At 38.2% G+C, this 13,860-nt stretch overlaps 1 pseudogene; it reads left to right on the top strand.

Annotated features, from left to right (window-relative positions):
• Nucleotides 1-13,655, top strand: part of LOC101440602 (josephin-1 pseudogene) — a 57,968-nt pseudogene extending 44,313 nt beyond the window's left edge.
• Nucleotides 13,656-13,860: the final 205 nt, after the last annotated feature.

Raw genomic sequence — 13,860 nt, 5'->3', positions numbered from 1 at the left:
CCTTGAGCAAGCACTACTTTTGTTACAGTCTTCTCCAGATTGACATCCAGACACCTCCTGCTTTGTAGGTTCCTGAAATAGCCTGCTCCAGCAGGATTCCATCCCAACTGAGCCAGTCCTTTTCAGGAGAGACAAGGGTGTACTTACTCAAACGTCATCTTGCTCTGCCTCTAATATAGCATTTTAAAAACTGTGAAATTAATCTGACTAATATTTTTGCACCTCTATTCATAAGTAAACTTGGTGTGCAACTGAATTATTCTTTTCAATTTTGTATTGTCAACTATCAGAGAATTGGACAGCTTCCTTTCATTTTCAAATTCTCTGAAATAGATTTTACAAACTAGATACTTTCCAGTCTTCATAGACTTGTTAGAGCTTCCTTCTAAAAGGTTTTCTTTCCACCTTTTGACCCCATCCTCAACCCCCCAAGGAGAGAATTGATTACTTAGACAGTTCCTCAAATGGTTACTACATTTTTCAAATTTTTCATTTTCTTCTTGGATAATTATAATAATTGAGATATTCCTGAATATTGTCTCATTTAATCTAAATTTTTAGAATATGTACTAAATATATATTTTAATATTTTCTTATGAGTTTTAAAATTTTCTACTAGTTGCATACTTATGTCTACCCCCTTTTCCCTGATAATGTTTATTTGCATAATTTCACTTTTTTTCTTATTGGTCTTGCTAGAGATTTGTTTATTTTATTAGAATTTTTAGAAGACCAGCTTTGATTTTCTTACTTTCTTGTTTCTTTTTTTCTCTACTTCTTAATATTTGCCCTCATCTCCTTCCTTACTTTCAACTTTCCATTGATTTTTTTTCTAGATGCTTGGATTTAATACAATCATTTTTTTTTCTAATTAAAAAACCCATTTAAGGCTATTCATTTTTATCCTAGTACCACTTTAGCTGCTTTCTATAAGTTTTATGTGTAGTAGCATAATTAAATTCTTGTTCTACATTATTTCCATTGTGATTCCTCTTTGTCTCAAGGGCAACTTAAGATTTGAATTTTAAATTAAAAAATACATGATTTATTTTATTTTATTTTTTCAGTTAGTATTAGGGAATGTGATCTGTGTGATGCTGAAATTTTGAAATGTCAAGATAATCCTTCTTATGCAGAAGGTGGTCAATTTTGTGCACATATCTATTAACTCAAGTTTGTGAGTGCTTAGATTTTCAAGCCCATGCTATTTTTATTCTCTGCTTGATTTATTAGTAATTTATAGAGATGTTTCAAAATCTCCTACTCTGATTGTGGATTTGCGAATTTCTCCTTATGATTTTGTCTGTTTTAGTGTGTGTCTATGTTTGTGTGTGTGTGTGTGTGTGTGTAGACGAGGTTATGTGGCTAGGTGCATTGAAGCTCATGATCATTTATCTTCTTCTCCTTTATAACTTTTATGATTACGTTGTCTCTATTCCAAAAACTTTCTTCCTTAGGATCTATTTTGTCCGTTGTAAATACTGCTACATTACTATTTCTTTCTGTGTGGTTTGTTTTAGTTGTGTCTCTTTTGCGTAAGTAAATTTAGAGAGCTAGAAATTAGATTAGTGGTTACCAGTGGGTAAGAGTGGTGGTGGGGAATGGTGAGTATTTGCTCAATAGCTACAGAGTTTCCGTTTGGAATCATGATAAAGTCTTGGATGGTAGAACAACTTTGTGAATATAATCAATACCACTGAAGTGTACACTTAAAATGGTTAAAATGGGAACATTTGGGTAATATATCTAACAACAAAGAAGAGCATATAGCTCTATGTGTGTGTGCAAAGCACACAAACACATGTAGATAATTCATATATTTATATCTGTAAATGTCATATATAATTCAAAGGTCTGGCTACTTCAATAGATGAGTACAAGGATATATTTAATTCTATTTCTATCATTGAATCTGTAATTTCAAGTTACCATTCTTTCCCCTTGTTTTTTCTTCCTTTTTTCTTTTTTTAAAACATATTTTTTATTTTAAAAAGATTAGATTACATAAAATGTTACATAAAAAATATAAATGTTTCCTATATGCCCCACTCCCACACCTCACACTTTTCCCCACATTTATGACTTCTTTCATTAGTGTGGTACATTCATTGCAATTGATGAATACATTTTGGAGCATTGCCACACAGCATGGATTATAGTTTACATTGTACTTTACATTCTCTCCACTCCATTCTGTAGGTTATGGCATGATATATAATGTCTTTGCAATGTCATTCAGGATAATTCCTAGTCCCCAGAATGCCCTGATATTACACCTCTTTTTTCCATCTCCTTGCTTTCAACAATTCCAGTGACCACTATCTCCACATCAATGATATAATTTTTTCCATTCCTAAATCACAATAAGTCTATAGTACAATACCAGTAAGTCCACTCTAGTCCATATTTTTTCCCTAATCCTGAGAATTCTGGGATGGTGATGTCCACTCCACCTCTAGTTGAGAGGGGTTGTTGATCCCATATGGCTGATGGATGGGACTATCTTGCTTGCAGTTGTAGACTCTCTCAGTTCCTTGGTGTGGTGGTTGCCCATCCTCACCTCCTTGTTAGTTGTCCTGGGTGAATCCAATGAACTGGAGAGTAGATGTTGCAACTCTGCTGAGGCTCTGGACCTAGCTGGCATATGGACAGCCCAGAGACTCAAGTCTCTTGGACATATGCCTATTAACTCCAGCACCAACAATAGGTGCAATAAAAGAAATAGAAGAGGCATGTGTAGAGAATTCACATCTGAGTCCAACTCTGTCACACTTGGGAACACAAACTTGAAAGTAGGGCACACTGGCAAGGCACCAAACTCCGGAGCTATCTGCCATGACAGTAGACCTAGGTGTCTCTGGAGCCCTCAAGAGGTCCACTATTTCGGGTAGCATCTACTTTGGTTGTCTATGAGATCCTGCTGAGATGTGCATAAGTGTTACCTCTCTGATGACCTCCCAACTCATTTGAAGTCTCTTAGCCATATAGACTCATTTGTCTTTACCATTTCCCCCTTTTATTCAAGGTCTTTTCTAATTGCATCACAAGCTGGTGCTTGGTAGTAATCCCTCGGTGCCATGGAGACTCATCCCCAGAAGTCATGTCCCATGCTGGGGGGAAGATACTGCATTTATATGCTGAGTTTGGCTTAGAGAATGGCCATATTTGAGCAACATGGAGGCACTCAGGAGGTAACTCTTAGATACCATACAACACTAGGCTAAGTTGCAATTTCAAGAGCAAAGGCTCATAAGCATAGTCATCAATATCAAGGACCCATCAATGGACCATCCATCTTCACTAGTCATTGCTCCTATATTGTTGGATTGTTGCTGTTCCATTAGAGAATGTGGCAGAGCTCTCCAGGATGGGAATTCAGTATTCTTTCAGTTGTTGTGTGATCTCTACCCAGTGTGACAATGCCCCATGAATATTTGAACATATTTATTTATCTTATATGTATGCCCAGGTGAACTTCCTCCCATGTGTCTCCCATTACTGACAGCCCACACCAATGATCCTCCCTTGCCATAGTTGTAACCTTTCTGTGATCCAAAACTTCAAAAATGAAGCCAAGAATACTGCCAAATTCAATTAATAGGAAAATGAGATAGTAGTGGTGATTTAAACATAAGAAATAAAATACATAATAATTTAGAAAAACTAAAACTAATATAAAGTAAAAAAATTGGGATATTAAAAAAAATGAAAAATTTTAAAAACATTTTTTTTGACATTTTGCTTTTCATTGCTGTAATACCTATTGTTCTGTATATGCCATGGCATTTTCTTCCATTTCTTTCTCAGTGTCTCACTTTTTTCATTGTCTTCAATGAAGTTTTTGGGCACAGTAAAGTCGCATACAGAATATAGGTGTCTCTCACAAACCTAATATTTCCAACTTTTCCCCCTTCCCTATTAATGACCTTTTTACATGTGATTGGTATATTTGTTACAACTGATGTACAAATATTGAGACATAGCTACTAATCATGGTTAGTAGTTTACGTTATGGTTTACATTTTAGACCTTATACTTTTATAAGTTTTTGATGAAATTTAAAATGACCCGTGTCCATCATTGCAAAATCATACAGAACACTTCCATTGCCTCCTAACTACCCCCTCTTCCAACTATTCTATTCTTCCCTGCCCCTCCCCTTGGGGACCACATCTAACATCAAGCTTCACTCCTTGAAGAACAAGATTCATAGATACTTGCAACAACACTGAGGGCTTGACACACTAGTTTGTCCTCCCCTATTAGGAACCACTCATGCTTTCAAGAGACACCCTTCGCTCTATTTGAGAACATATTGGGCCCCCCAGTATGGGAGTCCAACTCCTTCCTACACATTATGTGGGTCTCCCAACTCTTATACAACACAGTATGAGAAAATGATCAGTCACACATTCTTTAGAAGACTGCCCCAAGTGTGTGCTGCCCCAAATGCCCCCCATCCAATACCCTAAACCAGTAACCCTTCCTTGTCATATGGCCAAAAGCGTTTTCTCAACATTGTAGTTTCAACCACATACCTGGCAATCTCCAGTGTTCACCTGCCCTCCCCCACTCCGTTCCATGGGCCGCCCAATATCCAATGCTCCTTCCCACCCTAGCCCCCTGTCAAGCTTGCACCACCCAACCCAATAGTATCCCTACACCCCTGTCATACCCCTTCACTACACAGCTACTCACTTCCTCCTTATAGATTTTGCCTGTATGGGTGTTGGCTCACAACCTTCTTCTCCCTTTCTATATCTTATAAACTTATCTTCCAGACTCTAGCTCTCTGACTTGGCTCGATTTGCTTAATTCATACCAGAGAGTTCATGTAATATTTGTCCTTCAAAGCCTGGCTTGCTTCACTGAACAGAAGGTCCTCAAGATTCATTCATGTTATCCCATGTGATAGTACTGATTCCTTCTTACAGCTGAGTAATATTCCATTGTATGTATATACCACATTTTGTTTATCCATTCATTTGCTGATGGGCATTTGTGTTGATTCCAACTTTTGGCAATAGTGAATAATGCTGCTATGAATATTGGTGTGCCTATATCAGTTCATGTCCTTGCTTTTTTTTTTTTTTTTTAATTTTTTTATTTTTTATTGACTTTGTAATAATATTACATTAAAAATATATATGTGAGGTCCCATTCAACCCCACCCCCCCACCCCCCCTCTCCCCCCCCCCAACAACACTCGTTCCCATCATCATGACACATCCATTGGATTTGGTAAGTACATCTTTGGGCACCTCTGCACCTCATATACATTGGTTCACATCATGGCCCACATGTCCTTGCTTTTATTTCTTCTGGGTATACACCCAGCAGTGGAATTGCTGGATCAATGGCAGATCTGTAGTTAGTTTTTTGAGGAAATGCCAAAGTGTTCTCCACGATGGCTGGATCATTTTACATTCCCACCAGCAGTGGATGAGTGTTTCCATTCCTCCACATCCTCTCCAACACTTGTAGTCCTCTGTTTTTTTAATAGCTACCAGTCTAATGGGTATAAGATGGTATCTCAATGTAATTTTCATTTTCATTTCCCTAATAGCTAGTGATGCTGACCATCTTTTCATGTGCTTTTTAGCCATTTGTATTTCTTCTTTGGAGAAGTGTCTGTTCAAATCTCTTGCCCATTTTTTAAATGGGTTGTTTGTCTTTTTATTTTTGAGATATAGGATTTCTTTACATATTCTGGATATTAGGTTCCTATCAGATATATGGTCACCAAATATTTTCTCCCATTGGGTAGGCCGTCTTTTCACTTTCTTGACAAACTCCTTTGAAGTGCAAAAGGTTTTAATTTTGAGGGGGTCCCATTTATCTATTTTTTCTTTCACTGCTTGTCCTTTGGGTGTGAAGTTCATGAAGACATTTCCTATTACAAGGTCTATAGATGCTTTCCTACATTGTCTTCCATGTCTTTGTGGTCTTGGCTCTTATATTTAGATCTTTGATTAATCCTGAGTTGTTTTTTGTATAAGGTATGAGATGGCATTCCTCTCACATTCTTTTGCATATGGATATCCACTTCTCCAAGCACCATTTGTTGAAGAGGCCATTCTCTCCCAGTTGAGTGGTCTTGGTGGCCTTGTTGAATATCAGAAGACTGTATATGAGAGGATCTATATCAGAACTTTCAATTTGATTCCATTGGTCAATATGTCTATTCTTGTGCCAATACCATGCAGTTTGACCACTGTAGCTTTGTAATAAGTTTTAAAGTCAGGTAGTGTGATTATTGCAATTTCATTTTTCTTTTTTCAGCATGCCTTTGGCAATTCAGGGCTTCTTTCCCCTCCAAATAAATTTCATCATTAGTTTTTCCAATTCAGTAAAAAACTGCTCTGTTGATTTTTATTTAGACTGCATTAAATCTGTAAATTAGTTTGGGCAGTATAGACATCTTAATTATATTTATTATTCCTATCTGTGAATAGGAAGTCTTATTTCCTTTAACAGTGTTGTATAGTTTTCTATGTATAAGTCATTTACATTTTTAGTTAAATTTATTCCTAGGTATTTGATTTTAAAATTACTATTGTAAATGGTATTTTTTTCTTGATTTCCTACTCAGATTGCTCATTATTGGTGTACAGAAATGCTACTGAGTTTTGCACATTGATCTTACAACTTGTCACTTTACTGAACTCATTTATAAGTTCTAGAAGCTTTGCTGTAGATTTCTCAGGGCTTTCTATGTATAGGATCAAGTTGTCTGCAACTAGTGAAATTTTGACTTCTTCCTTTCCTATTTTGATACATTTTATATCTTTTTCTTGCCTCAGGGCTAGAGCAATACTTCTAAGACAATGTTAAATTGGAACGGTGATAGTGGGCATCCTTGTCTTGTTCCTGATCTTAGAGGGAGAGCATTTAGGATTTCATCATAGTATATGATGTTAGCTGTGAGTTTTTCATATGTGACCATATCATGTTCAGAAAGTTTCCTTCTATTCCTATTTTTGCAATGTTTTTATCAGGAAAGTGTGCCGCATTTTGTTGAGTCCTTTTACTGCATCTATAGATATGACCATTTTTTTTCTTTCTATCTGTTTATGTGGTGTATTACATTGATTGATTTTCTTATGTTGAGTCATCGTTGTATACCCAGGAGAAACCCACTTGACTGTGGTGTATAAGTCATTTGATGTGTTGTTGAATATGATTAGCATGTATTTTGTTGAGGATTTTAGCACGTAAGTTCATTAGAGAGACTGGTCTTTAGTTTTCCTTTCTTGTGGCATTTTTGGCTTTGGTATTAGGGTAATGTTGGCATCACAGAATGAGTCAGGCATTTGGAGGAGTTTAAGCAGGATTGGTGTTAGTTATTTCTGGAATGTTTGGTAGAATTCACCTGTGAATCCGTCTGGTCCTGTTAGTTGGGAGGTTTTTGATGACTGCTTCTATCTCTTTACTTGTGATTGGTCTGTTGAGTTCATTAATTTCTTCTTTTGTCAATGTAGGGTGCTTGTGTGTTTCTAGGAATGTGTCCATTTCCTCTAACTTGTTCTTGTTGGCATATAATATTTCAAAGTATCCTATTACGATACTCTTTATTTCTGTGGGGTGAATGGTGATATCCCCTTCCCAATTTCTTATTTTGTGTATTTGCATCTTCTCTTTTTTTCTTTGTTAGTCTAGCAAAGGGTTTGCCAATTTTATTGATCTTCTCTAAGAACCAGCTTTTTGATTTTGTTTATTTTTTCTAGTGCTTTCTCATTTTCTATTTCATTTAGTTCTGCTCTAATCTTTATTATTTCCTTCTTTCTACTTCCTTTGGGTTTAGTTTGTTTTTATTTTTCTTATTCCTCCAGGTATGTGATTAGGTCTTCAATTTTAGCTCTTTCTTTTTTTTCAGTACATGAATTTATGGCTGTGAATTTCTCTTAGCACAGCTTCTGCTTCATCCCATAGGTTTTGCTATATTGTGTTGTCATTTTCATTTGTTTCAAGGTAGTTACTGATTTCTTTTGAAATTTCCTCTTTGACCCACTGTTTGTCTAAGAGTGTGTTGTTTAACTTTATATCTTTGTGCATAATCTGGTTCTCTGGCCCTTACAGATTTCAGCTTCATTACATTGTGGTGAGATAAATTACTTCATATAATTTCATTCTTTCTGAGTTCATTGGGAATTTTTCTGTGGCCTATCATGTGGTCTATCTTGGAGAATGATCCATGTGCACTTGAGAAGAATGTACATCCCACTGTATTTGGGTGTGGTGTTCTAAATGTCTATTATGTCTAGATCCTCTAATGTATTATTCACAGTCTTTGTTTCTTTATTGATTCTCTGTCGAGATGTTCTGTCTAATGGTGATAATGGTGTATTAAAGTCCCCTACTATAATTGTAGAGGCATCTATTTCTCCACTTAGTTTTTCCAATGTTTGCCTTGTGTATTTCGAGGCACCCTGGTTAGGTGTTTATGCTTGTTTCTTCTGCTTGAAAGACTACTACTTTTACTAATATATGGTGTTTGTCTTTGTCTTTTACAATAGTTTTTCACTTCTAGTCTATTTTGTCTGATATTAGTATAGCTACTCCTGCCCTTTTTTCGTTATTGTTTGCTTGTAAGATTGTTTTCCAGTCATTCACTTTTAGCTTCCTTGAATCCCTGGGTCTAATGTGGGTTTTTTGTAGACAACATATAGGTGGGTCATATTTCCTTATCTATTCTGCCAGTCTGTGTCTCTTGACTGCTGAGTGTAATCCATTAACATTCAGTGTTATTACTCTCAAGGAATTACTTACATTAGCCATATTTTCTTTGGGTTTATGTATGTTATATGTTGTTTTTACTTCTCTTTTCATCTTTTTAGTTGTTCTTTCACTCTCCTCCAACTTTCTTCTGTTTTTTCCTTTACCTGCCGAACTCCCTTTAATATTTCTTGAAGGTCAGGTTTCTCATTGGCATACCCTCTTAGTTTCTGTTTATCTGTGAATATTTTGAACTCTCCATCATTTTTGAATGCCAGCTTTGCTGGATAGAGAATTGTTGGCTCGGAGTTTTTTTTTTCCTTTTAGTACCTTAACTATGTCTTACCACTGCCTTCTTGCCTCCATGTTTCAGATCAAAAATCAGCATGTAATCTTATTGAGCTTCCCTTGTATGTGATGGTTCTCTTTTCTTTGCTGCCTTTAGTATTTTCTCTTTGTCTTGAACATTGGACTATTTGACAAGTATATGTCTTGGAATAGACCTGTTGGAATTTATACTGTTTGAGACACGCTGTGCTTCCTGTACATGTATATCCATTTCCCTCAATAGGGTGGGGAAGTTTTCAGTCATTATTTCTTCCTGTCCCCTTTTCCTTCTTTCCCCTTTCCTTCTCTTCTCCCTCTGGGACACCTTTAATGTGTATGTTTGTGCATTTTGTGTTGTTGTTCAAATAATTCCTATGCCCCTGCTGGATTTTTTCTATCTTTTTATCTATCTGTTTGATATCAGATGTACTGTTCTCCACATCACTATTTCTTTCCTCTGCCTGTTCATATCTGCTGTTATGTGATTCTAGTGTATTTTTGATTTCTTGGATTGTGACATTCATCATCATCATGTCCACTATCTTTTCACGTATGTTTACAATTTCTTCAGTATGTTCTCTCAGTGTTTTCTTAATATCCTTAATCTCTTCCTTCACTTCATGAAGTTGGACCATATTTGCTTAGATAGCTTTGATTAGTTGTTCAACGTTCTGCATCTCTTCCTGGTTTTTAGTTTTTTCATTGGACTTGGCCATGTCTTCTGTTTTTTAGTATGGTTTGTAATTTTTTGTTGCTGTCTAGTCATCTCTTTATCTTGTTGGGTTTATTCAGTTGATTAGCTTCTCTCTCTACTCTAGGGTTTTATTTAGTTGCTGTTTTTGTGTGTGTTTTAAGTTTTCTTTTTGACACTTTGTTTTTCTGATTCTATTTCCTTGCTGTTGTCCATGTTCCCTTGAAGGAAAAAGATTAGGGCCAGGGAAAACAAAAGAGGTAAGAAAAGAAAAAGGGTGGTAGTATTAATAATAGTGAAATTTAGAAGAGGAGCTGCATAAGACCTAGGAAATGAATATTTAACTCATGTAAACAGTGTAGAGTAATAGAAATTTTAAAAGTGGAGTACCTACAATGAAATGAGATACTGACTATAGAAAAGTATATAGAATGAATTTAAAAGGCTATAATGATGAGGCATGGGAAAAAGAGAAAAGAAAGGACAAAGACAAAAAAATTAATGAAAGAAAGAAAACAGAATGGAAGAGTTAGAAATAAAAAACCAGAAAAATTGAGGACTAAACAAAGAGAGATGGAATGTAAGAATAACAATAGAAATTGGAAGATAGAAAGATGTAGGAAGGAAAAGAGAAAGCATTGGTAGACAAAATCAATATACACAGAGAAGGTGAAATCAAAGAAAGGAAGCACAGCAAACAATAAACAAGTGAAGAGCACCTAATTAAAAAAAAAAAAAAGAGGAGGAGAGAAAGAGTAAAGAAGGACAAGAAAACAAACAAACAAACCCACAATCAAGAAGTCAAACAAAATCTAAGGAAAGTAGCCTTCCTTCTTAGGCCCTTGTGGAGCTTCTCAGGCTGCTGGTGTTCATCAATTGCCCTGCAGCCCTCCCTCTGCATGTTTTGAAGCAGGTTTTAGTGAGTAAACTAAGTCAAATTTTAACACAAAAGTAACCTTTTTTTTGGAAAAAATAAGAGACCCAAGAGAAACTAATACAAGAGTAATGTCTATGTTTTCCCTATCCTAACGTATCAGCTGGATGTTTGGTATCCCAGTGGATCACTACTCTAAGAGGACCCAGGAATCAAACTAGGGACCTGATATATTTAAGGCAGAAACTCCTGCACTGAGCTACACTTTTTCATTGGGTCAGTTAGTGCTTCAGAAAGCTATGCAGTCACTTTCCCTTGGGCAGGTTTGCCTCTGCAGTTGGATAAATTCCTGCTGGTTAGGAGTCTGTCCCTGCCCCCTTTCTATTCTTAACTGCTTTCATTCCCAGGGCTGCAGGACTCAATAGCCTGTGTGAGCATTCCCTTTAGAAATACAAATGGGACCCTGGTGACTTAACTCACCACAGAAAAAAATGACTCTCAACCCTGTTCCACACCTCTCCTTCCTCCCAAGGGACCCTAAATAGGCTCTTGGAAGCTTATTAAGTGCTTCCTACTGCCCCCCTCCCTTAGGGGAGTTGAAATTTTGATAGTTTTCAGCACCAGACTAGTCAATTGCTTGACTCCTTCTTCCAGTTCAAGTTTCTCTATCCCAGGGTGGTTGGGTAAATCAGGCTGCCTCAGCAGATTCGCCTCTCCCCTCTTCCTGGTGCCACCTCAAGCCAGCTGGTCTGCTCCTCAAAGCACAAAAGGGGTCTAGGCAACCAACCCCACAGAAAGGAAAATCCTCTCTGCCCTTCACCAGACCCCTCACAATCTCGGAGAACTTCCTCTGGCTGGGTGACGGGTGGGAGATCGGGCTCATGGCAGCTTTTTGCCTCAAGGGTGGGGTTTAGCTATCCCACAGTTCCAACCTCAAGGGCAAGAAATTCACTGTTTTACCCTGAGCAATTTATCTCTTTGTTGAGCTTTCTCCAGATCAATGCCCTGAAGACTCCAACTCTGTGGGTTCCCAAAACAGCTCAGTGGGACCGCATCCTGCCCCCATTCAGCCATTTTTTGCAAGGGAGATGGTGAGTATGCCCTTAAACTGACGCCATCTTGCCTTCATTGACTCCTTTCCCCTTGTTTTTCTCTTCTCCTCCCATTCCTTCCTTTGGATACATAATATTTTCTACATTCCCTTTTCCCCTCTCTGCTGGTAAGGATGTCTAAGATTGTCTTTTTATTCTTTTAATGGTTGCCTTTAAATTTGTTATGCATATATAACTGTAAAAATTTCAAAAAGGTGTGTTCCCACCTGTCCGTGTAGCCCAGATGGCAGATCATGGTTCTGAGTGGACCTCAGTGTGGGCATAGAGTCCACACTTTCTGAGGGAGCCATGCCTGCCAGGGTTCGTGCCCTGCTTGTGGGCCTCACCAAACATGAGTGATGGAGAGCTGCCTCCAGGCCAAATTGGGGCTGTGATCCCACACTGGTCTACCCTTGCTAACTGCTTAGATTTTGTGTTTTATCCACCTCCTGGGCCTTCTCTCCTGAGTCAGTGGTGTGGTTCGAAAGAAACAGAAGAAAAGAAGCTTTGTGAGCAATTCTGTTTGGTCCTCTCCCGTTAAGGCCTGATTGACATTTGTGAAGAGGAAAATAGAGCAAGAAAATCATGCTTTTTGGAAAATTGTGTTTTTTGAAGGGGGGGTGGTAGGCAGGGGGCGGAGTTGGGGGATGGAAACAAGGTCTTTGATTTTATATGGTTAAAAAGAAAAAAAATTCAGCCCTTTGGCAGTTGTGGCAGTTTGGCATTGTTTATGAATTCCAAAAATAGGTACTGGATTATATTTGTAAACTGGTCTGTTCCTCTGGGAGTGATTAAATTATGATTAGGGCTTTGATTGGGTAATGTCAGTAAGACATTGAGTCCCCACCCCCTTGGTAGGTGGGGTCTCACAGAGAAACCATACTGCTGAGAAGGGAGGTTGGAGTTTTGAGCTGGAGCCCAGAAAGTAAACACACAGGAGAGAGTAGAGCAGCTGTGCCGGGAAAGAAATGAACTCTGGGAGAGAGACAAGACTTATCCCAGCAGATAGCTGATAATGGAAGAAGCTGGGACCACAGAGCCTTAAGAGGAAGAAGGAGGCTGAACATTGGCGGCCATCTTGCTCCAACTCGTGGCAAGAGACTTTGGTGAGGGTAGTAACTTATGCTTTATGGTCTGGTAATTGTAAGCTTCTACCCCAAATAAATATTCTTTATAAAAGCCAACAGATTTCTGGTATTGTGCATCAGAACCCCTTTGGCTGACTAATACAACAGTGGTAGTGAGATAAATGAACCCAAAATTTATTTTTCTATTGAGAAGAAAGAAGAGGTGGATTTTTTCCCCTTTTTTGATATGATATTTTCTCTTGTGACAGAACATAAATCATGGACACCAGAAAGTAAGGTGGACCTCAGGAAAGACTAAGATTATATTCCTTCTCAGAAGGGATGAGCTGCCCAGGCAGCACCCCCTCATATCTACCACAGGGAGCCCTGTGCCCTCCATGACCTCAATAACATCTTCCAGAACAGCAGTGCCTCACCTAGGAAACAGTGCCAGAGAGATTCCAGAGGTTGTTTCCAAATGCCATGGTGACATCCCACAAGAAGAGCATGTTGGGAAATGGGAACTATGATGTCAACATCATCATGGCAGCACTTCAAACCAAAGGCTATGCCACTGTTTGGTGGGACAAGATCAGGTATGTCAGTGTCATTGTTTTCACTAATGTCATGGGCTTCATCGTGAATCTGACCTTCAGCCTGTGCTGAGGTCCACTGAAGTTTCCTCTCAAAAGATAGCCCTGGATCTGTGTTTTTAGAGGTGGGAGGTGCCCATACAATCTCCACTCCAAACTCAAGATGCACCAATGGAATGGAGGTGAGAGTGAGCTCAGGAAATTTCTAAACATCGTTTGTAAGGAAAGAACTGTGAATGCCTGCTGGTGGTACTGGAAGAGGTGGAGGCCCTATAGAGTTGGAGGGCTTATGTGTGATGCAGTTCTACCCAATTTCCCCATCAGCTCACCCCTTCAGTCTTCTATGATGTGCTATGGCCTACACAGTGGGTCTGTCCTTACTACTGCCCCAAACATCTTGTTAGGTTCCTTCTGTAGATTTGACAATGCAATAGGACATATGTGGGAACTGTTACAAGAACCATCACTAGCATTTTTTTTTTCCTGGGGAAGGAAAGTACGA

Source organism: Dasypus novemcinctus, chromosome 1, assembly GCF_030445035.2.
Source record: "Dasypus novemcinctus isolate mDasNov1 chromosome 1, mDasNov1.1.hap2, whole genome shotgun sequence".
NCBI classification, from domain to species: domain Eukaryota; kingdom Metazoa; phylum Chordata; class Mammalia; order Cingulata; family Dasypodidae; genus Dasypus; species Dasypus novemcinctus.
This window is presented reverse-complemented; position numbering and strand designations above follow the sequence as displayed.